This window comes from Strongylocentrotus purpuratus, unplaced genomic scaffold (assembly GCF_000002235.5).
Source record: "Strongylocentrotus purpuratus isolate Spur 01 unplaced genomic scaffold, Spur_5.0 spur5_scaffold_3, whole genome shotgun sequence".
Lineage (NCBI taxonomy): Eukaryota > Metazoa > Echinodermata > Echinoidea > Camarodonta > Strongylocentrotidae > Strongylocentrotus > Strongylocentrotus purpuratus.
In genome coordinates, this window is record NW_022145609.1 from 18,469,485 (window position 1) to 18,494,811 (window position 25,327).

At 38.1% G+C, this 25,327-nt stretch overlaps 1 protein-coding gene across 1 annotated transcript in view; it reads left to right on the forward strand.

Annotated features, from left to right (window-relative positions):
- Positions 1 to 23,318: 23,318 nt before the first annotated feature.
- LOC100893963 (atrial natriuretic peptide receptor 1) overlaps positions 23,319 to 25,327 on the forward strand; it is a 29,880-nt gene continuing 27,871 nt past the window's right edge. Inside the window, exon 1 of the mRNA XM_030996650.1 lies at positions 23,319 to 23,529. The gene's annotated coding sequence lies outside the window, so the exon portion shown is untranslated. The remainder of the gene's footprint in view (positions 23,530 to 25,327) is intronic.

Consider the following 25,327-nt stretch of genomic DNA (forward strand, 5'->3'; position numbering starts at 1 on the left):
CAACTTTAATGTTAGCACAATGTTAGATTTAAGATGGCTACGGCCATTCCGTCTGCCAATAGAAATAGACAACAACACATCATGAACAGGAAATTAAGCACATAAAGATGTCGGATTGTTCGCCATGTCAAGATGGTCCGCCATGTCGGTTTGTTAGATATACAAGTGATTTGTGGGTTCCTGGGTTTATAACGTGCCCGGAATCTCAAGTGAGCGACAAGAGAGGGTAGTAACATAGTACATAACGAGCCCCTGGCCTGGATCAAACTTACCATGACTGAATGGCTATAGTCAATATAAATGAGGAACGAGGAAGATCGGCGTAATTGGCATGGAATGGGCAATAGAACACATACAACTTGTCAACGAGTCGGTTCACACGATGACGGGAATTGGGACAGGGAAAGGAATGAAGGAAGAGGGGGGAAAGAGGGGGGAAAGAGTGAAAGAGGGATGGGAAGAAGGAGAGAGAGGATGAGGGGGGGGGGTTGTTATAAGAATGTTTTATGAACGAATACAAAAACAAAGAAGAAGAAGAAGAAGAGAGAAGGTGTGATTTGAAAAAGTATTATCAAAAACAGTCAATACACTTTCTGTTGCCAATCCTAACTAATTTGAGTGGGTTTCTAAAAGAATTAAAGAAGTTGTCTTTATTCAAAACATGAATAAGACCACACCGTGTTTCGTATTATCTTGACACATACCATTATCGCGTACGTCTTCTCGGATGCAAATTTGGGATGACATATTCATTAAAGAATAAAAAACCGTAAATGCCAACGACCGATTCATCATATGCCATCATACAGTATGTTTCATGGGGAGCAGGACTGCTCGCAAAAGTCAGTTGCTCATCCATCTTTGCATGTTTCTCTTTCTTTCTTCCACTCCGTTTCCTAGCTTTCTCTTTTTTTTGACCCACATTGTGAAATATACCCGGCGATGGCAAAACATTCTGAACCCCACAGAGTACAAGCCAATTACGTTTACCTTGGTCGCGAAAGACACCGACCAGCAAATCGTGGATATCGAATAATGCGATGAGAATGATGGGCAGTAATTCAGTGGCTAGCAAGCCTCGTCAAGAACCTATCAGAATAGGACTTGTTGCCTCTCATCAATGCTGCAATCGACCCCAACCAAAAAGCGAAAGGGCACACCTACTTTTCAAGGGGGAACTCCATTTTGTTTGCTTCATTGCCGTGTGATTCGTGTTTATTTCAGTGTACATGTATATTGAGGTTTGTTGTTTTCTGAAGACTTACTTTATGGCCAGTGTGCTCTATCTTAAAATGGAATTGCTTCTCAGTGTTGAAGGACAAAAGGGCCTTAACTCTGTTTAAAAGAATATGAGCTAACGAAATTCGGGCTCTCGGCAGATGACTTGGGATTTTTCGCAGATTTGCTTACTTTTTTTTAGGTTGGATAGGACTATGACAGAAAAACGAATCCAGATAAAACGCGTTAGTCATGTTGGTCGAACAACGTTGATCCATAGTATTTTTCCACAAACACCAAACTGTCAAACAGATATCCCGATTGAAAGCGTTTGGCTTTATTCCTTAGTAGACAACATGAACTGAAAGTTAAAGCCTTTCAATCTCAAAATTAGAGTAGATGGAGCAGTTTTAAAGCTATCCTGGTACGAGTTCCAGCATTTATTTCTCACTTATTTTCATAGTTATTTCTAGGAGAATTTTGTTTCTTTTCTTTTCTTCTCTCCAATGCATGACAAAATACGATAGACCTCACATCAATCAGGAGCAGAAACGAAGTTAGAAATGTAAAGAATTCCAAAGCATATCCGATATGTCTTGCAAAGACCAGAACAATGTCACGGACAGCGGGGGAGGTATAACCTCAGTATGTGCGTCACCTAGAAATTGAATTTATGCGACATGATTACGAATCAAACAAAAAGAATATTCTTGGGTTGCACTAGATACTCCGACATAGGAAGCTCCCTTCAAGGACACGGGCAAATACCGAGCGCCATTTCACAAGTATCTCTACCCGAACGCCACGAACTAGTGAAACAAAAAGCCACCTAATTTATGTTCCAAATTTGGAACGTGCTTTTGGCGGGAAAAGCAAGATTATACGGGCCGCTGGGATGACCTTTTCGACTTACATAAGGCTCCAACGTGCAAATATAATCAGAGATTCGTCGGGGGTAGAATAATTCGTCTGCCAGCCAGGCTTTGACCATGTCACCAAATCCGTCCTGTTCGAAAACAGTGTGCATACAATTCATCAGAATTTCTTATTTTGTTCTTTTCGTCATTTTGTCCGACAAATCTAAATGATTTCAGACGGGAAAGCTTTTACGAGTGAAAATCATGTTCGTGTACGTTTTCCATTCAATTTGTCAGCGTAATATTCTTCCTCCTTTTCGTCATTTTCTCAGAGGAATTTGATGTTTCTAGACAAAAAGCTTTTACGAGTAAATTTGTCAAAAGTTGTAAATGTTTGTAGCACAGATCTGTGGCGACGAGTCTTGCATCTAAATTCATTTCCCCGTTCTGATAGTTGCTTTCGCCATTCTGTATTTATCTATTCAATCTTGTTTATGCACGTTGATATGCATGTATCTTTTATTGCACGAAACAACAAAACATTAGTACATTAATTTGTATCGCATAAACATGCATTAAATGCATTGTAACATTTTGTTGAGACTGTCTTTCTTGTAAAAGCAAGGCGACCCATATGTATGTATCATTGTTGTTGCAAACTGAATAATAACGTACTTATTGCATGTCATGAAGTAACCTCGTCAGAATAAACTCGAAATGACATGTGTGATCTTTGCCGTGTGTCCACGGTGATGAGAGAGCGAGACGGTGAGCTTTATCCCCGCCGCAGCTCAGGTGGAATTACACGTGTCATGCGTGTCCATATCTTCATCAAGCTACAGACTGCATCAAGAAGATTAAAACAAACAACTCAAGGAGGATTTCGAATTACTGGTGTGCAAACAAGCTCCGCCAAGCACTACGTGATTCTGTCGTCTTATCCACCATGTATATCATCTCATTTTTAATATCGTGACGAATTTTGCGAACCAGGAGAATGTCTCTGTCGGAGAATCTATGTATAGATTTGATAATCTCTCTGGACACATCAATAACATCCTCTCTTTATTATCAATTTAAAAGTAAAATATTGTTTTCCCTCGAGCAGGCTCTTGTAATACACTGATATTGGTATCATCGGTCATTGAACAAGAAATAAATACGAAGATATTCATATATCAATGATCCCTGTCAACTTGTTAGTGCTTTCATCCATTATGAATTATACTCTGGCAATGAAATACAACGAGAATGATTTATATGGTTATTAGTTTATCGTAAATATTGGACAACAGTTATTTTTTCGCAAGTTATGTTATAGTATTGGCCCTGATCATTTATCGTACTTCTAATAAAACTTAAATCAAGTTTTACATTTTAATGACACAAATAGTTGTTTTTTCTTCTTTATAACTTGGTAGGCTTAACATTTGGGATGCAAATGTAGACACCAACGTGATTGTGAATTCAGATGGACTAGATTAAACCCTCCGTTATATCTATCACTTTAAACTCCTATATCTAAGGAGTTCGGGTAATGTTAAAAAGGAAACTATAATTATGTAGGAATTTAAACAAATCATGGGACCACAATTTTACAAATATGTTTTTATTACTATTATCATTATTATCATAATAATTATTACTATTATTATCATTATTAGTATAATAATTATTACTATTATTATCATTATTAGTATAAAAATTATTACTATCATCATCATTATTAGTATAAGAATTATTATTATCACTAGTATTATTATTTTTATTATTATTAATATTATTCCAAGAAAATTATCATTATTATCATCACTGCTATTGCTATGACTATTGTATACACCATGTTGCATAATTACGCTAATGAAGTCAACTAATTAAAGACAAGGTGATTTGAAAAGATAACAACCTTTTGGAAATTGCCTATAGAAAATACACCTAAATGAAAGGACAATAAAGACATAAAGAAGAGTATTTAAAAGAGGAATGCCACGTTTGAGGTTTAATCAGTGCCTCTTGTATCGCACTGATTGTCCTATTGAAAACAAGTAATCATGCTTTTGAAGGTTAATTCACTTATGGTACACAATCCATGTTGTTCCTTTATTATTTCTCAAAAGACGGGAGAGAAGAATAAGGTTAATTAATAACCTTTCCCTCACAATTAAGCACATTTTTCCTCTGCTTGTTTAGCAGTGCTCGCACCTAGGAAAAACACAGGAACGTCATCAAACAGTCTATGTATAGCCATGTACCGCATCGACATTGTACATAATTTATTTAATACACTGCGCTGATGAACGGTGTATTATATACTACCGTTTGGTTGGCCTATTTCCTCACCGTTACAAGGCTTATATTTTGTTCCGTTCACTTTTGACAATTTATCTATCCATTGAGTTCATGATTACTTGAACTTGCGAGGAATTATTTTTAAATAATATTTTTTAAAAATTATTTATCATTCCCAGAGCATAGGTAAATGGTTAAAGAAGCAAGCACACACATTTTGTCCTTTTCGTCAACCAATAAATTCCCTAAAAATGTGTATTTAACATGATTTAATTAGAAATGGATACTTTCTTGACTGCAATACAGGTAGAGATGTCGTGGAATAGTGGTTTATTCACGTGGCTCTCAATCTAAGGGTTAAGGGTTCGAATCCCAGCCAGGCACTGACGTCATTTGGTTAGGCATTAATCCAAATTTACCTCTCTACACCCAGGTGGTAATGGGTACCTGATTATTGCTGGGATACCTGATAATTGCTGGGGCAATATTAATCGCAGGGCCCTCAGGAAAAAAACAGCACTGAAGCTGATGAGGCTTCCCTGCATACACAACATTTTAATATTATCATGATTGTGTCATGACACCGGATTATTTTATTTGGGGGTCTTTGTTTCTCTTCATAATCACATCACGACAAGGTGAATTGGCAGGACTAATGGGGGTTGATTAATTAACGAATTTTAAAGAGCTCAAGATTATTTTTCCTTTTCTGTGAAAACCGTCTTGCAAATATTCCATTCTGTCTTGGGTATCTTAAGCCGCTTTTTTGTAATGTTTATAACTCGTTTTCCCCTTATACACTGTATATCGGTCATTTTCATAAAAGAGACATTTCTATCATCTTTTTCTCCTTTTCGTACATCCTCTGCTCGCGCCCTCTTTCTTCTTCTTATCCAATGCATATTGATCTATCCAGTCCATATCGTGAACATAGAGGGCTAGGTTCATGCAAATAATGGGGGAAAGACATTCGTGTCATCCTGACATCGGGCACGTAGTACGAAAGCGGGTCATCTGCTTTTATCCTACCGTGTATGTGTTCAGAGTACCAGGGTCCGGTTGCCTAAAACCTAGCATTGATTTCGACTTTTCCATTAATGGTATATAACTTTCATGGAAACCCTTGATGCGATTGGCTGTATACTGTTGAGTGTTGCCATAGTAGTTTAATGGTAATATTGATGGCAAAGTTACCATCGGTGGTAGGTTTAACGCACAGGATTCATAGTATTCACACGTGAATCGTATAGCTATACGATGAGAAATTAATTTTCCTTAGTCTGAACGTCGTATCAAGAAACGTCGTATAACGAAACATCGTATAGCAAAGCATCTGCTTGAGCATCGTTCCGACCGAAAACTTGATAAATAATCAGAGTCCCGCTTTAGTATGAATGTCGTATCATACGAAAATCGTGTTACTGGGCGGGTACTATTTTTGAGCTGTGATGTCATCTGACCTCTTTAAAATTAGATTCTCTATGCGACGTTTCGTTATACGATTTTTAATCTAAATTATAAGTATAAATTGTCGGGCGTCTGAACGGGCTAATGGTCTACATGTCTTCGCGCCAAAATCATCCCCTCGCCTGCGGGACCCATACCAATATACACCCCTCCGTTATTACCGATCCCGATCGATTTGATGAAAAAAGCGATCAGATTATTGTATTTTAAATGGACGGTGTTTAATTTCGTGATACCCTAGATGCTCAATCGACATGGCTTAATGAGGGAGATTCATCACGTGTCGCCTTTATTACAATTATTGATCAGCCTAGCTGCGTTCCTGCGAATATGAACGGGAAATTGTACCCTGTTTTCGACCTGTTGTATACGCCCCTGTCTAGGAATGTCATGAGGTTTCTAGTGCAAAATATCTCGTCGTGAGTGGTTCACGATCATTTTACTTAGAACCAGTACGTGCCTAATTTATGTTCGTTTCGTGATAGCTGACGAAGGAAACCAACATCACACCAAAAAGTCCCCCCCCCCCTTACCTCAAAAAAGAATTCTTTGAACAGGACAATTTGATCCATGAATACTCGTGCCTGTATCGTCATGTATCTACAAGTAGATGGCGATTCAATTGACAATACATTATGACGATGATACATTGTCGTGATATCACAAGTGCTTCGTCAATGAACATTGTGTTGATTTATTTGTATTTCCTACTTTATTTTTTCATCCGTTCGTTTGAGATAATGAATGATAGTCTCCGAGGATTTACATAGATGTGTTCTTACATACATTTTTAAACAAATTTTGTTCGAATAAAGGAAGCTTAGATAATAGCCAGTTAATAACTTTTCTTCATTACTTATTCCTGTTTTTGTTTTCATTTTCTGTTCATCCAGTCATTAAAGCCCCTTTGAAGTGTTGGAAGCCACAAATTCGCCAACAATTTGATGGAAATTTTTTAATTAAATTGTTTCATAATGTGAAAGAGGGTGCCTTTTTAGACACACTTCTGCAAAGTTTGAAAACAATTGATAACATATTACGTAACTCGGGTTTTCTGTTGTACGCATAAAACGTAAATTTTGTATTCTTTCCTCAGTATTCGGCTTCAAACACATTTGTTTTGAAAATCCTTGCAGTAATGTGTCTAAAATTACATCCTTTTTCACATTATGATACAATTTAAGTAAAATTTTGCCATCAATTTTTTGGGGCTCTCAACACTTAGGGGCTTTAATGTTTGATGGCGTACGTTCATTTTATGCACTCCACATTTGTTTTTATGATTGTCACATTATCTCATGTGATTTCACGTTTGGTGTAAATTGTTTTCATCTAAACTATAATGTTGAATTGAAATGGCTGATATTGAATTGAATTGAGTTGATCGACCATTTTGAATCGCGTCCAAGCAATGTCCGTGTGATATAGAAATTAAGGGATAATGTTTCGTTTATATTCTTATCTTGTTCTACTCGACGCTGAATCTTGAGAAGTCCAGACATTTTATGAAAAAGAAACAAATTAAGACGCCGTGCCTTATTCTAAAACGATCAGAATAACAAACTACCTTCTCACTTTCACATCTCAATTGAATTTAATTGAATTGATTGACCATTTTGAAAAGTATTACAAAATGTTCGTATGATATAACTTCAAAAATATAGAAATTAAGGGATAATACAATGTTTCGATTTTCTTTTCTCGTTCTACTCGACGCTGAATCTTCGGAGGTCCAGACGACTTTATGACGAAAAAATGAAGACGCCGGGTCTCATTCTAAACCGATCAGAATAACAAACTACTTTCTCAGTTTCACATCTCTCCATCATGATAACTTGTCGAAATACCGCTGTCAGGAGGTCTGACATTGTTTATGGTTTAGAAATATTCCGCAAGTTCTGTTTTTGTCAACGGGCCCTATTTCGATTCTATTCCTACAACAACATAGGCACACGCCAGGTCGTGAGGCGACGTATGAGTACAGGGTGTATCAGTAGAAGGAAAAGTAGGACACGCTTTAAGATAGATTCGACATAATTTGGGAAAAGATTTTACATGATCGGTATACAGGTAACGGGTATATTTGAATGTTAATGAAAATTTGACCAAGTAGTCCTTATTAAAGGCACCTCATTTATCTTCTTGCCAAGTGCATTTATTTAAATGTTATACTTTTAAGCTCGTTGTTTGCTTTTTAAAAGTATCTTTGATAGTGTCCTATATATATAACTACGTAATCATTTTCTTGAAAATATATGCGTAATTAACTATATCTGAACATTTCCCTACAATAAACGTACGAAGGAAGAGATACAGATTATAACTGAATTATTTTTAGATAGCTGGAAAAGGACATGATGAAATAATAACTCATTTGGAGCCTGTCAATCTGTACTAATTTACTTGCTCATTTGCAGTTTCAATTTGCTAATGTTTATCGATAAACGTGACCAACACGACTGTTATTAATCTGTTAGAACTGAACCAACGGTGCATGCTCAAAACTGCACGTTTTACACACACTACGCATGGGGTGGTGATTAGAGCCTTGAAGCGCCCGACTTATATAAAATATTATCCATGCACGTCCTAGTTAGCTGATACCAAGACCAGGAAATATGTTTGCGATTTTGTTTTCTTTAAACAATAAAAACTAGTTATCTAAAGAAGTGATTGACCTACACAAACCTCGGAACTTCTCTTTTACAGTACGTTTCTTTCTTCATGAATTTACCCAGGTATTGCTGCCATACATTCAGTGTATAGGATTATTAGGTTGCGAGGAAAGTTATCGACTACATTAAGCATTCGTCTCGAATCCTTTCATGGCGTTTATCGTACATTTAGTACTTATCTCCCGGGATAGTTGAACTGCTCAAGTTCTCGACAGACGACAATTTGATTTATGTCGCAATGTTTGCGCGCGAACATTAAATAAAAATTGATTTAGCGGTATAGGTGCTATAATGGGCCCACTGCTCGAATATAATGAGCATGTGGTCGACGTAATTGGATTATTGGGCTACCATGTAGAGCTATGTCGATGGGTGAACCTACAGAACTGGAGGAAACTTCGCGTGCCAAACCCGTTTGTATATACAGATGTTGGAGGGCGCGTCGGGGAAAGACATGGGACGAAACATGCCCTGATGAAAGGCTCAGTTTCAGAGACCCTATCACATAAACACACGTCGTCACCACATAACACGCAACGCGTCACTGCAATTTTCCATCGTCGCGCGTAGTCTTTGTAGAAATTGTGCGGTTTGTAATGAGTTATCGGGGACGCGGAACGGTGCCACGTGTGGCGAAGTGGCGAATGAGAGCGGACCCGAATCGCAGGCGTTTAACTTATGCAAACAATGAAGTCGTGTTTGAAAATCCCTTTAGCTTTGTGTTCCCCATGTGTTCGTGCGAAGGGTGAGAACGAATGATGATATTCAACATATTTAGATTTGGCGGTGCTACACAACATGTGCCACCATCAGCTTTAGATGTGAAGTCATTCTCCACAGTGTATAACTCCAAGTTTCTAACGGGGGCGTTGTGGCGTGCGCCTGTAATCCAGCTAACAATTGAAGTTACAAACTGATTCAGCAGAGAACGCAGGTTCAAAACTGAGTCACGTCTTTCGGATGGTGACGTTTAAAGGTCGGTCCCCGGGCGTAAATAATCATATCTGATTGATACACGTCTGTAAGAACACCCCGATTACACACACGCTTAGTGGCATAAAGAACAGTGTGCAAACTTGAATGTCGGAATAAGAAGATGAGAAATTATAGAGAACCTGAAGAAGAATATAAAGCTTGAAAGACGGAATGAGAAAATGACAAACGAGAGAAGCTTAAGAGGATTATAAAGAGGACAAGAACAAGAACATAGTAGAAGAGAATATGAATTTGCTATAGAGTGAATAAAAAAAAAGACGAAGATAAGAATAGGAAGGTGACTTACATGTAGATAAAAAGGGGCTCATTAGAAAAGCAAGAAGAGATTGGGAGACGAAGGTTGGTGGGTGAGAGATGGGAAGAGAGAGGGTACTACATAATAATGCTAAGTGGGATGATAGACGCCCGTATAATTGATGTTCCAGGTACATACACCAACAATTAAAATCACACTTGATTTTTGTTCGTCTTTATGTATGTTAAATGTCAAAATGGCCTTATATTCGAGGCAACTGCATCTTTATGGATTTTAGAATGTAATGATCTAATGAATAAATCCATACACAGCAATCAAAATTTGCAAAAGAATATGCGAGCATTCTCTGAAAGAATTACCGGTACAAATCTTTTCAATAAATCCGAAAATTATGGAAGGCTTTCAAAGTACTAATGTGAAAATAGTATGAACAAATCCCCTTAAGAAAATATACTCTGTAAAAACTGTGGAAGCATACGGTAGCATTTATTTGAAAATCTTATAAACAAATCCGCTTATAACAAATGTAAATTGCAAAAAAAAATGATGGAGGCATTAATCAGCTAAAATGGAGCGGAGTTGAGCACCATGTCGATGAACCAATGTCTATACTTGAAGAGTCCTAGTTTTTATTTTTAGATCGCCATATACAAAATAATGTAGAAAGTGAAGCAATCGTATAATATCACAATCCGAAAGAAGGGGGCGTGGGTTTAAACTGATCAGTAAAATGAATACCAAACATAAATCACAAAAGGCAATATCCTCACGTGATTCATGTCTTCTAGCATCGCACAACATTATCTTTTCGCAATTTAATAACATGGAGCAGACATGCATGCCAAAGGGCATTTTTTGTGTTCATAATTTCTGCAACAAATTGATTAAGGTATGTCTGAGCCTGGTCAAGTTGGGAAAGGGGAGTATGAATTGAAATAGGGTGGTACTCCCTAACGATACGTTTCCTTCGTTTAAATTCATTTCTTCGGTTTCCTCATGTCTCACTGTTTCTTTTTAGTTGATATCTTAATTTTTTTCGAAATATTTATAACATTTTTTTCTCCATTATTGTATTCTATCAATGTTATCACCCGTCTCCCTCTCACTTCAACAGAGAAAAAGAGGTAGAGCGAGATAGAGAGAGAGAGAGAGAGAGAGAGAGGAGGGGGACTGCAAGAGGGGTCTCTCTCTCTCTTTATTTTCCTTCCTCTCTTTCTTTCTTTCTATTTTTCTTTCCTTCTTTGTCTCCTTTTCTGATCTTTATTTACCTCTCCCTCATTTTAATCATTGATCTTTGGACTCTCTGTCTGTATGCCGAAATCATTCTCAATTTTAGTTCCAGCTTTAATTGATAATTATGTACAGGCAGAATGTAACTAACAATTTTCAAGTAAAACATATCGACCCGTTTTCTAATAAAATATATTCATGAAATATCTATTTGTGCCAGTTTAACGTTCTTTTCTTTATATACTTTCTATGTTTAACATAACAAGTAATTCTTTTGAAAATGATATTGTAGATTTATTTCATTATGTGACACAATTTCATTATCAATAACACAACGTTAGCTGCCAACTATACTTTCCAATAAAATTCTCGTAAAGAAAACCATCTTTTTCTCTTTCATTGTATTCTTCAGTTGCAACATAATCAACTTATTGTTCTACCATTTTATTTTTCTGGTCTCTCTCATTCTCAAAGACACATTTATGTCTTTGTCAATAATTAAAGTCGCATGCTGACCCATTTTCAAATTAAAATATTTTACAAGACTACCGATAGGCGAAAAAAAGACGCTTATTACCACAAAAACCCAAGCACCCAAGCAACACGTTTTTTAATAAATTTGAAATGATAAACGCAGTACTGAATATTTGATATAACTATGGTTGCTCTGAGTATAGAACAATTTGTTATCACAGTGGCGGATCCAGGATTTAGAAACTCAGGTTGCGCACCACACCTTCATTTCCAATGCTCCCTGGTGTGTTTTATTTCCAGATTTCTATATTGCAACCAAAACTAAATGTTGGATTACAAATATAAATAAGAGACATAGCAATGGTAGAACTAGTTTAATACACAACGTCAAAGAAACTTAATTGGAATGGGAAAAGATAGGGTGCGGTAAAATAGGACATGGGACGAAGTGAGAGATGTGGTCAGCTCCCACACTGAGCGGTACAAATATCGTGTGGATATGAACATTCTAACGCCTAGTTAAAATCTACCTGATTGATCTCCGATTAGTCTAGTTAAAAGTAAAATAGGTCTATCGGAGTAATGTGGGACTTAAAGCTAGAGGAAAAAAGTCAAATTAACTGCAAACTACTGTGACATTAAAGCAGTCAAAACTTAAGTCTCCGACGCTTTAAAAGCTCATTTGTTTTCTTTCTCCTGACACAAGAACGAAGGCTTCAAATACCCCTACAATATCGATATCGATATTCACTTCGCTATTAAGAGCCTAAATAAGGGGGATTTCGTAGGTTTCAGTTGACATATCCAATCATACTGTATTTTTTTCCAAACTCGGATCGCCACCAGATAGTCTAGTGTGGGTTGGCTCGAGATAGAAGGGGCGCTGCTTCTGCGCCCCCTCATGATATTACGCTGCTGGATAAAAAAGGGAACCTAGGGGGAGTCCTCCTGATAAAACATGAGTTACCCTGGGGAAAGAGGAGGAGCTCAGAAAATAGTAATCCATACCGGATCGATTCGATACGTATCAGTGCCCTCTGGCTAACATTGCTACGATCATCTGGGCTTACAAATTTGTTGCTCGTCCCTCGCCCGTTCGTAATGCTAGGCTTTGCGCAGCAATAACAAATGCGCCGCAAATCCCAGAGCTTTGCAAATTTGGATAATTCATAATGCTGAAATAATTGTATTCATAGCAGTGAGCGTTGAATTACGCAGTTTAATGAATATTTTGACGAACAAGTATTTCTAATTTCCTGCTACTAGTACTTGGATTATCTCAGATACTCTGAGATCTTAGGAAACCTCTTTTTTCATTTTATCTTATGAATATTTATTTATCGGGTATTTTGTCTTAGGATCAACCATGCAGCAGTGTCCTATATCTAAATATTTTCCCTGGTCGTTCGCAGACACTACATGTTGTCAAGAGCGGGATTGAGAATAAGCACAATTCTGTCCGGGAATTCACGGAACCCTGATCCTAAGGCTTGACCATGTCCCGCCATATAACCTCTACGCCCGACCTTAGGACCGACCTTTTCAGCCTTAGTGACCTATATTATGATGTCTAACTGTCAATTACTATGTCAGGAAGTATGTTCATTATACCAAGACATATACAATCAGTATATTCGGATCTAAAGATATTTGTGCGGTGCTTGTCCCCACAGGACCACTGTGTCTCACTAAGCAATTCCCGGCCTACAATGCCCACAATGCCTTTCACTATGCGACAAGTGTGTCCGGCCTTACACTAGGTTCAGCCCTATAACGTGTATGTCCTGTGTTAATAGACTGTCCAGCCCTATGACCTCTAGGTCAGCCACACGATACCTATCTCCAGAAATACAACTTTGTCTGATACACGACCACTTTGTGTCCACGATGTCCGACCTAAAGACGACTGTGTCCGAAATTACTTTCGGCCACTATTTCCACCCTTATGGTCACAATGTCCAGCCTATGATCACAAGATCATGACCTATTCTACTACCATCATCGTCATATTTACAGTCATCATTGCTTTACGATAATAAAAGTGATGTAAAGTTATGTGAAAGCAAGAAAATGGTCGCATGAAAACTTGCGCTTCCAACTTACAGTCTTGAATATAAAATATGTTATTCCCCCCCCCCCCCCCCATTTGCATGCGTCATGACTTGTAATCTTTGAACACGGTTCCTTAATAAACGCCCACAAACTGATCTTATGTTCCCCGAGTGTAATCCTAATGGCATGATGATTTACACATGATACAAAATTGACACGCCTATGTAATCCTTACTGATTTGTGCGGATGTGAAAAACAAAATAGTAGACGTTGTCTGGGACACTGGGTGATGTGGTGCCAAAGAGGGGGGGGGGGGGGAGGGGGCACAAAAAGTAGAGGGGCAATGTTGGGGGGTGGCACCGCCATTCAAAAATTATGTGCGTAAAAATGACAAGTCATCGCTTTGATGCAAAAGCTTGTCAGATGTTTTTTCGACATAACAACAACTCATAAATGCAAAGTTGGTTCTATCCGTAGAGCCATTTCGCATCTTAGCAGCTGAATCATCTGGATGGTAACAAACACGTGCATGAATTGAAATACATTGGTAATCATTTAGATGTCAAATCCTTAAAGCTCATGTATAATACAATTATTTTACCACGTATTGACTATTCTTGCACAGTCTGGGGAAATTGCTCAAAATAAAGAGTTATTCTTAAGGTTACAAAAGAGAGCAGCACGTATAATTACATCCAACTATGACTATGAAAATGTTAGAGGTGATGATTTTATGAAATGGCAATCATTTGACGAAAGGAGAATTTTTTTTTTTTAGCTGTTTTAATGTATAAATCTGTACATGGTATTGCACCAACACATCTGTGTAATGCTATTGAAATGGTCTGCGATAGACATAACTTAAATACTAGAGCCGCTGACAAAACAAATGTAATATTACCAAAACCTAATCTAGAATGCTTTAAGAACAGTCTTATGTACTCAGGAGGAGTTATCTGGAACTCATTACCTATTAACTTACAAAATTCTACATCTATTTCTTCATTTAAATACCTTTATAAAAGATTGTACTTTCATTAATGTTCTAAATAACCAATATCTTCATGGATGTGTGTATATATATCTTTTTTTTTTACCCTACTTTAATAAATACAAGTTTGTTAGTTCTGTTTTTTCTTACATTGTTTCGAATCATTCTTTTTGTGATTCTGGGTAAACCTTTGAATGTAAATCTATGTGTCCAGTTGCTGGTTATTTTATAAAATGTTATATTATTCAATATCCATGTAATCTATTCATGTTTTGCATATTTCAATGATATTTGTATTTCATTGATATTTTGTATTTCATTGTTTGTATTTTACCATGTATGTATATATACAGGACCAATATGAAAAACAGCCTTGGTTGATATTGTCATCCTGTATAAATATTTTCAAATAAATAAATAAATAAATAAATAAATCAGGTCCGTTACCCAAATGATGATATTTTGAAATTTCAACAAAAAAGCGGCCACTATTACCCTTATTGCAATTTCCAAAAAATGTGAATACCTATGTGCGTTGTTATGCTTGATGTGAGAAAAACAAAATCATTTAATTTGCTGTAAAATGCGGCCCGAACCCCCCCCCCCATTCAGAATTGTCGTGCAATGCCCCTGTTTGTCCCTTCCATGTTTTATGACCTATCAGCAGCTCTCAATTTTCATTTTGCTGAATCTCGTCTTAAGCCGACTTCTTTGTATTTCCTTGCCATGCGTCTAGTATGTATGCAAAGGCTGGGATCTTCGAGTCACTCCAAACATCTTGAGACGTAAGCCTAGAGGAAGATTGACGAAAATGATCTATAGATGGAAGTAATCTTCACTGAGCTCGCACTGCCTACGTGTTTCTCGGTCTAGAACCTTACCATTCTAAAAAACCAACAATAATCTTTACTAATGCCGTAATCATAGGGGGATATATCATACGGTAACTTGATACCCTCAGATTACAACAAAATATAAATAATAATAATTACAAAGCTTTTAGTAATATGAACAACAATTATAGGAGCTACAAAAGGTGTTGACCAGGGAGTTGTTTTTGTGTGAGTGCATGTGCGTGGTGTGTGCTTGTTTGTGCTCATTGGAGCATCGATAATATTTTATTTTTCATTTTTGTTTTTCTAATTTCTTCTTAGGGTAACCCTCCAAACTTCATGAAAGGGCTCCTGAAGCCTGGGTTTATTGTTTGAAGTTGTATTTCAGTAAACAAAAATAAAGTCCACACGCTTTTTTAAAACAATCTTTTAACGAGCTTGTCTTCTATTCTCATCGGAATGTGGAAAAACAGCACACCAGAAAATGACGAAAATGTGTCACTTTCCTTTCTTTATATAGTGTACCAATGTTGTACATTATGTTGCTGACTTTTAGACTTGCTAAAGTGGCTAAAGGGCACCAGAACAGGATGGAAACAAGTACTGACTTGGAGGGCAACGTTAAGCCACGGTGCTTTTTGACACTCATAGGATGTACCAGGAAAGCAGAGAACATAGATGTGTGGAAAAAATGTTGCAATCAACCTCCTAGATAGAAAGTATATATATTCAAAATCACTGTAAAATAAAACCATTGATATTCTTATTCACATCCAATCATATTACCTGAAGGTGATCTCGACTTGTTGATGGTGGGCTTTTTGTTTCACCTTCCCCTTCTTTTCTTCGATTGGAAGGGTTCTCCATGCCAATTGATTCGATTTTACAAGTCGAACAACCGTATTATGTTATTACAACTGGTTGTTTCTAAGCAACAAGTAAATATTTTCATATCGATTGTAAAGCTTTCTCTTCGAGTCACGACGAATAAATCAAATAAGTTCCTTGAATTTCACCTTCTAAACTGTCAAGGTTTATTCTTGTCGTTTTGTACCAAACCTAGCTGGCAGTGGTTTGCCAGAAATCTGTTGATACTACATTACGATTTTCACCCAGGAATCACAAAGCTGAATGTGTTATAAACATGAAAAAATACATTCTGAGGGTTTTCGAAGAGGTTTTTGTCTAAGTGGTCTTGCAAAGGCGATGTCATGTTGTAGGAGTAGGCGTTTAACAATTGCTTTGAATTTGGCACATTTCGTGTTGTTCTAAACTGACATTTGAAAAGTGCCGAGCTCTTGGAAACGTTTGGTACATTTTCGAAGCGGGTGTGCAAATCGATATCAAGTCATTTCTAGCCGCAAATGTCATATTATGCTTGTAAGAAGTGGAGCGGGGAAGCTGAAAGGTCACGCAAGGTGTCACATTTGTCAGGTTAGAAAGAACTAACAATGTTACTCAAGAATCGTAGAGAGGAGAGACGAAGAAAGAGGAGGTTTCTTTGAAGTTTCAGAACATCTGTCGCGATTCTTCCTTCCTCGCAGAAAAGAAAAGTGCATTTTCAGTCAGATAACGGCTTTACTACGTCTTTGCTATTGGCGAAATAAAAGTCATGTACAACAGTACAGCCCAAAACTCTTTATTCAAATGTAGTTCGTGTGAAAATCTCATAAAATTATCATTCATATAGAAAGAATGTCCAGTTACAAAGAGAGAAATAGAGGGAGAATGCGACAAGGGATTTCGGGGTATCAGGGGGGGGGGGGGGTGGAGGGGTAGAGAAAGAGAAGGAGGGCTGCTTCAATTCTTCGAACAGATTATCGTCATGCCTCCCACGAGGTGGCGCTCTCCAAATTAAAAGAGCGTGCGCGCACCCCAACAACATCCCTTTAAAAATCATACACCATCTAACAAAATGGAATGGAATGTGTAAACATTTTCAGAAAAGACACGATCTAAACGCAAGTCTGGAAACAGGGGAAGAACACTTATCACTTGGCAATATGACAAAAATACTCTATATCCAGCGACCTGAACATATGCTTGAATACAATCTCTCGTCGACGTGACTGAACTTGACAAATAAAGCACAGTTTGACCACCGTGATGACATTCAACGTAGCCATGGCATAAGGTACTGGTGATGAATGATGGTATATTGACCACGCTATGGACCGGGAGTTAAAGAGAGGATTAATTTCTGTGGGAGGTGAAACAAAAATTGTTTAGTAGCTGTTTTTCATTCTTCATAAGAAGAATAAGTAAGTGTGAAAGGATGTCATACACCAACAAAATGCCCCCTGAGAATAAAAAACTAGTCCATTGTCCACGTATTGGAAACACGACGACAAATTGGTGATGCAGCCACGACACGTGTGTATAGTCCCATATACCCTTTTTTGTTGTAGTTTTCATCGAAATTGGGGTCGATTTCCTATCATCTTGATTATTTCAGACCCTCACTGTATACACCTACTCTTATGTGATACACAATCAGGCGTTTCCAAACTCCTCCAGACAGTTTTATTTCACGATGCATTCGCACAACCAGAACTCAGCTCTATTTTGAAGTCATTGAACGCATCTTTCATCTATAGACATACCACATCGGGCCAACAAGCATTCCTCCGAGGTTTGCATGATGAGAGAGATTGTATGGAGGCAATCCTGGAGTTCCTTGGGAACGAGATTTGCTGGCAATATTCATGCATCAACCTTAATGTGACACAGCTATATTCCTCTCCTTTTCTCGCTCTTAATTGCATTATTTTTTATTGTCTTTTAGGCATTTTTTTATAGATTGGGTGAAATATATTCTATTAACTGATAAGAAAAAATGTTGTTAAAGAGTATGGTATAATAATCGTGATTTATGGAAGTGTCGTTCTCTAAAAGAGAGAAAATACATCCTTTGCAAAGCTACGACGTAGGCTCAGACCCCAAAGACATAGTACGTCGAAAAACAGCCCCCCCCCCATAATCTGTTTTTCCTTCCATCTTCTCTCTCGTTCTGTCTCTGTCTCTGTCTCTCTTTGTGTGCGTGTGTGTGTGTGTCTCTCTCTCTCTCTATCATATATATCTATCTATATCGATCTATCCCTATGTCCTGCTCTTACTTTCTTTTTCTACTTTCTTTCTCTCTCTACCTTTTCCCTTTTTTTTTTTCTCTCTCTCTCTCTCTCTCCATATTCTATTTACATAATCTCTCTTTATCTTTCTCTGCCTTTTACCCTTTCATGATACATCGTACAGTGATCACAATTCTGCTGATGTACCCCGGGGACTGCGCAGCTTCAGTCTTGGGGTAATGGAAACCATCATTTTCTCCTCTCTTATTCACAGTTAACCCAGTTGTGTCCAGCCGATTCGATTAGAATGGCGTATGTGTAAAGCGTGCCACCCGATCAGGTTTCTTCGTCTGTATAGCTATGTCTATCTTCTCATGGACTACTTCATTAAGTTTTTGTTTCAAGAGAATACACGCTGCATTGAAAACAAAATAGGCTACTTTGTGTAAAGATCCATAAAATGCGATGGGGGATGATCGTGTTATAGATAACTGCATGGATTCCCGCACGTGCTAAAAACGACAGAGTTGTCGCTTACCTTTAGAGCGTACACTGTAGGACTGAGGAGTCATAACCATTCCGCTGATGATAGTCATTTTGACGGTGCAAAATCACTTTGAGATTGAGTGGATAACCTTATTTAATTTCTTTGGAAGGCGACACAGATTGTGCGATGCTTAAACTAAAAAGAGAACCACTTCAGCCACTTCTTGATTTTAAAATAGAGAGAAAGCGATTAAGACAAAACCCTAAGGGCCTCGAGGGGGTAAACGTAACAATGTATGATTTATTTTCTTTTCTTGTCATTTGTTTGCGCCTACCTTAAAGCCCCCCCCCCCAACCCCCTGCCTCCATTGACAGAGAGAGCCTAAGGCCCGCCGCCGGCGTTATTTTTTTTTCTGCGGCACAGATTGGGGTTAGGTGCGTGTTGAGCCTATGGGAAAATTTAGGGTCAGGGTTAGGGTTAGGGTTAAATCAAGACCTCTTTAAAAAAAACCCAAACGAAATTAACAAAAGACTTAACTCCGTTTCGTTGATAATCAGCCGTAGACGAAAGACTTCATGCATGGCTGATTGTCAACGAAACGGAGTTAAGTCTTTTGTCAATTCTCCTTTTTGCTACGGCAGGCAGCCAGTGAAAACGAATTTGTTTGCTAAAATTATGAAAATTTAAGGGCTACTTTAAACAAACATAACTTTTTCATTCCTTGCTCATTTTTCCTGATTGAGGTGTCATATGAAAGAGCCGAAACCCAACTTTCTAGAAATATGATTTTCTCTTTGAAATTCAGATACCGCCCGCCAAATGACTTGCCGGTTTCCTCTCTTCAAATTGATTTTAATCACTCATATGCATTAGAAATATGCATAATATGAGTTGCATCAAATAAAAGAGGAACATCTAAGCTTTCCAAATATGTGTCATTTATTAATTATAAATTTGATTAATTTATGATAACACATCGATAATTCTCGGTTTCGTTTTTTCTGGGACGCACTGTATATATATTATATTCGGGGGGGGGGGGGGCTTATTAATCATATACATATGTATAGCTTTTCATTATCTTCCACCATTTTATTCTAGCATTACCAGTGCGTAGCCCCACTGAACAAAGTGCCCTTTAAGAGAACATTTGACGTCGTTATTTAACGCAAATTGGCATTTGAATTTTGCCCTCTCGTCGCATAATGGGGCACTGGCACCCGATGATCGTTCATACTATATTGATAGCACAGACAAGCGAACGTTCTTTTTAAAGATTAAGGTTTGAAGAAATTGCTACCTGAGGGAGAATGATTTGAAAGGGGATTGGGAAGAAAAATCATCATGTTTAATGGAAGAGAGAAAAAAGTCAGGACAGGGCAGAGTAGACATTTGGTTGAAGCCGTTGGGTACTGAATTCTCTAATTTCATAAATAGAGAGTCATCCGATAGGATAGTTTTTAATATTCCTGAAATGAGACATATTTTCATGGTTTTAAAATCTAATTGTGACCACTTTATTTGCCACCAGCTTGATTTGTTAGTACTGTGATCAGAGTATATAACAATTGCATTTTAATAGAATCATGTAGGATAATACATGATCCTTACTCGGTCGCTTTTTTAATTATCAAATTACCGTTATTGTTTCAAACATGTTTGTATCATTTCATTTCATTTTGTGTGGGTCCTGGAGAAAAAGTTGGTCGCGAAATCAATTAAGTAAGCTCTCTTTGGGGGCGAAACGAGATGTAGACAAACTGGTGAAGTAACACATCGAATGTGATGATTCGGGAGAGCACGTTCGTGCTGCAACCCATTCATGCAACGTGCAGAAAAGTGCAAAATCCGAATCAAAATAATAATGTCTTCGACTTTCCCCCGTGTCGAATTCCCGGACCGTGGTTCAACGTTCTTTGCGAGATTTGCTGTGGGACTTTCCATAATGATTTTATCTATCACCCATTCCCCTGCTTCGAGGAGTGATAAATGAAGGAAGGCACACTTCTTGCAGAGATAGAGAGAGAGAGAGTATTGGTTGCAGGGGTGTTGACTCGTACATATTGGAAATGAAAATTTGAAGGAGTCATTGTATATACCCCTTCCCCTCCCACTTCCAGACGAGCAAAAACAACAGCAGACTAACAAACAAAATGCAATAGGGAGCATGAGACAAAACAAACCCAAATCAGAAACATCCCATCTCTCAGTTTATGTATATTCCAAAACTAAAAATTGAATGCACAGATTTCGTTCAAGGTAATAAGTGCAAGGAGGTCTTTAAACCAGTGTAATTTCATGGTGGTGGTGGTGGTGGTGGTGGGGGGGGGGGGGGGGGGTAGGGGAAGTATTTATGTCAACATTATAATATTTATAACCATAGCTATACACGTATTATTAAATGAATATAATCATCACCACGAGGTTATATCATCATCATCATCATCCTCTTCAAAAAGGAAGATGTCTGGGTAAATTATAACGGTGTTACCATGGCTTGGTTACCGAGACGAAATGCTAGGAAACTGGCTGAACAACATCAGAGGGGGACGGTGAGGGGATGTGCACCAGGTCCTGTTTCTCTTTACATCTTCGTCTTCTGTATAATATCCCCCTTACATTATTTTTCTTATGACATGACTGCCTCGGTGATGTGCCGTAGCCATTGCCCTTAATTTCTGAACAGAATTATGAAATGTATGATGTGGATATACTGCCTTAATGGACTTTGCATTCCACTATCTTTCCTGCTTTTGATTACGAGGATTAAGATAATGGTTGCTGAAGCACTCTGGATAAGAAGCTAAGAGTTTTTCGTAATCTACCGGTGGTGGAACCGACTGAGGGCCTTTTTTGTTGAGCCTTTTCTAATCCCGAGTATCTTTTTTCCAGAGTGGTCCCATACCCATTAAAAGAAGACTTAGGAAGACAACAGAATTGCATTTACCTTAATATTTTCCAGTAGGTTTAAGTAACGGTTCTGGTTTCAATATTCAAATAATTGCAGTTTCCATGCTTATAACGCAAAACTAGAATGTTCTGTTTTACAAAAGTTTCGTGCCGTCAAAATATTAAAATAAAATTACAAAAGTTTTGAAATCTTCGAATGCTTGTGTTATAATAACATTTGATGCAAACGTCTCTGTGAAGTGCCTTCATGCACATTATTTCATTCACCTGTCACGAATAATAATGTATTTAAAATGTCAGATTACGAAAACGATTATTTGTAACAGGTGAATTAAACAGTGCACATCAAGGCACTTCACAAAGACGTATGCATACATTTGGGGTCAATACAAAAACGACCTATTTTGCAGTACATAATCTTTATTTTACTTTAAGGATTTTTACTGTTTACGTTTTTTTTTCTCTGAGCACTCATTGTTTTTTAACTATCCACTCTAGTGGCGTACATATCCAATTTCAAAGGAAATGGGATTGAAAAATATTTATTTTGATTTCGGGATTCTCTTGTCGCACAGCCTCCAGGTGATATCAGACGGAGAATGTATGAGGAGCACATTAACCTCAACGTGACAACTATTATGTTACTCATACATGTATTATTGCAGTAGGAAAACAGGGCCCCTTCCCTTCTCTGTCCCTCCTTTCAAGTCACTCCATTTCGTTTTTATTGTCCTAGATAAACTGAGGTCAGCAAGCAAATCAAGCAAGATGCATGCTTCCGCTGTAGCCCTCATGTATCTATTTAATTATACATCGTGGCCTGTAACTGAACCATGAAAAAGGAACCCCAATCAGGATCTGGCTTAAAGGCAGGGTATTCTGCTGACAAAACTTTAGATTTACGTATACCGTGGGTGTCGACAGCCAAGTCCCGCAATGCATCACCAACTGATGACGTGCGCGTGGTCATGCTTGGGGTCAGTTGAACCGGAAATCGCTCTATTTAGGCCTTCACCGAACGATACATTACAACATTGGTAATGAAGTCGGAAATAAAACCTGCCTTTAAGAAATATAACTTGTGATACAAACTAAAGATATGTGTTTGTAAAAGTAAAGTAATTGTTCGTCATTTATCATTCATGAAATGTCAAGGCAAAGGAAAGGAAGTTAAAACATAATAATGAATAATACAGCAATCTGTATTCATTAAGTATTCACATTCTCCACTCCATATTCCTTGACCTATGGTCACCTTGAGGGCGTATGGCAATCCGTATTACAAATGCTTTCGTCTTTCTACAGGTCCATGTTTCTCTCCTAGGTATGGAGTGGCAAATGCAGATTAATGCCTTGTCAAAGGACATTAGTGCCGTGTCGGGGATCAAACTCAAAACCGTCGCATTTCCAGTCAAGTGCTCAAACCTCTCGATTACGACACCTCTACAATGTGTTCATGCTTTAATAACAACGAAGTCAATTTTTCTTAATTTTTCTTTTCTTTGTTCCAGCTTGCGGATTCGGGCGGCATCTGTGGTCCCTGGGTTCCGCCGTCCGGGGACATCTTCACGCACACAGAGTCCAATGTGGACAGTTTAAACCACACCGACTGGACAACCCCTCTGGCCCTGGTTCCCGATGGTGTTACTTCGATAATCGCCCATATCAGAATAGGAAACTGGCAGGCGGCGCTGCACCATATTGTAACGGTCCGGCCTAGGAGCGGTAAGTCCATCCCGATAAATTAAAGGCTTAGGATAATTATGGTTAACTGAGCCGCTGGGCATTGTTTCACGAAACGAAACTGTCGTAAGTAGAATACTGCCGACAACCCATTCAAACGCGTGTTGATTTTGATACAAACGTTTCAGTGGGATGTAGGCAAACTTATGACGGTTACATGAGACGCTTCCATGAGACGGTGCCCTGATGAATGTCCCTGTGACAACCACAACCGACGAAACCTAGCACCAGGATTCATACTTCTCAAGAAAACCAACAAAATGGTTTTACCTGCTTGTTATACTGTACTTTCCCCAACAGGGGAAGTTCTCCTGGAATGGATAGTCGTGGATATTTATCCGTGGATAGTAACTGTTGTCCAAGGGTTAGCTGCCCTGGGAATCATCATGCTAATAAATCTCCTGCCATAAAGCGCCATTTCATCATGGTAATTCTCAATTTAAGAAAACAGAGGAAAGAGAAGAGAGATACAGGTAGATAGGGGATGTATGCAAAGTATGACAGATTTAGAGAATGAACAGGAAGGGAGAAATGTGTATGATTGTGCAAAAATAGGGGGAATTCGGGTAAAATTTTTGTTGCGCTATCCAGTTTAATTCAAAGAGTCTTTGTAGTGTCACATGAATTTCAAGCGAAAGTATAATAGTTAAAATCTATAATATAATATAATATAATGTTCTTTGGTATGACATCAGCCTGCATTTGTACTCCGAGACCCATCCAGGTATATTTTAAAATGTATACTGGTAAGCTTGAGCACTCAATATTTGACAAATTGGTCTATTTTTATATTTTTATAATTCTTAGTTTGAAGCAGCGAAGCAGACATCCTTAAATCGAAATGAGCAATTGTTTGTCGCTCTTAGTCTCTAAACCCGATGCTTATATATCTCCATTACAATTTTCATCTCTTTACGCTTCACGTCTCATCTATTTCTCAATCCCTGTCATATATTTCGCGTAAAAAGTACAAAGACTCAATGTTAAAGAATGAATTCACAACTAGTGAAATCAGTTTGTCATTAAGCAGTTGTATCAAACTTTAAGCTAAGTGTGCTCCGAACTGTCTGTAAAAGCACTTTTGGCATTTTCTGTAAAAGTTCACCACATGAATGCAGACAGCTTTATGAAATGGCTTCATTCGTGAGAGCATTTCGCACAATAATGTCTTTCATCGGCATGTATGTTTTGCACATTGCATGTGGGTTGTGATCCAGAATCGAATTGACAGTAGGGATAAAAACCTCGGTTTCTTCTCCTCCCACAGGAGAAATCACCGAGGAAATGTAATTTTCATCTGTGTGGGTGTGAGGGAGGAGGGGTTCCTTAACCCTTTTCTCGGACAACCCTTTACACGGTACACTGCTCTAACGAGACAGTGAGGATGTTCACTCAAAATAGCAAGTACTATCACCCGTTTATTCACCTGCTAGTGCCAACTATTACCTGCGACTATAGTGGCAGGGACGATCCTCTTTTCTTCCTCTACCTGCTGCTTAATGATGTTTTCACAAGAAAGCCAATAGAGCTGGGGAGCTTGATTCAGGGTACGAAATATCTATGAAAATATTCGCGAAATTAGATTTGGCAGAAGATGTCGCAGTGTACTACCGCATTGCGCATAACGATTCAATAACATAGTACCTGGGTTTATACTAAATCGACACAAGGAACGTTCTCATGGACGTTGGTTCTTTGTTCTTTGATATCGCGTGCATCCCCCTGTTTACAAAACTTGTAGCATGTTAAGCCTGTTCTAGTGTGCGCACATAGGTTAAAA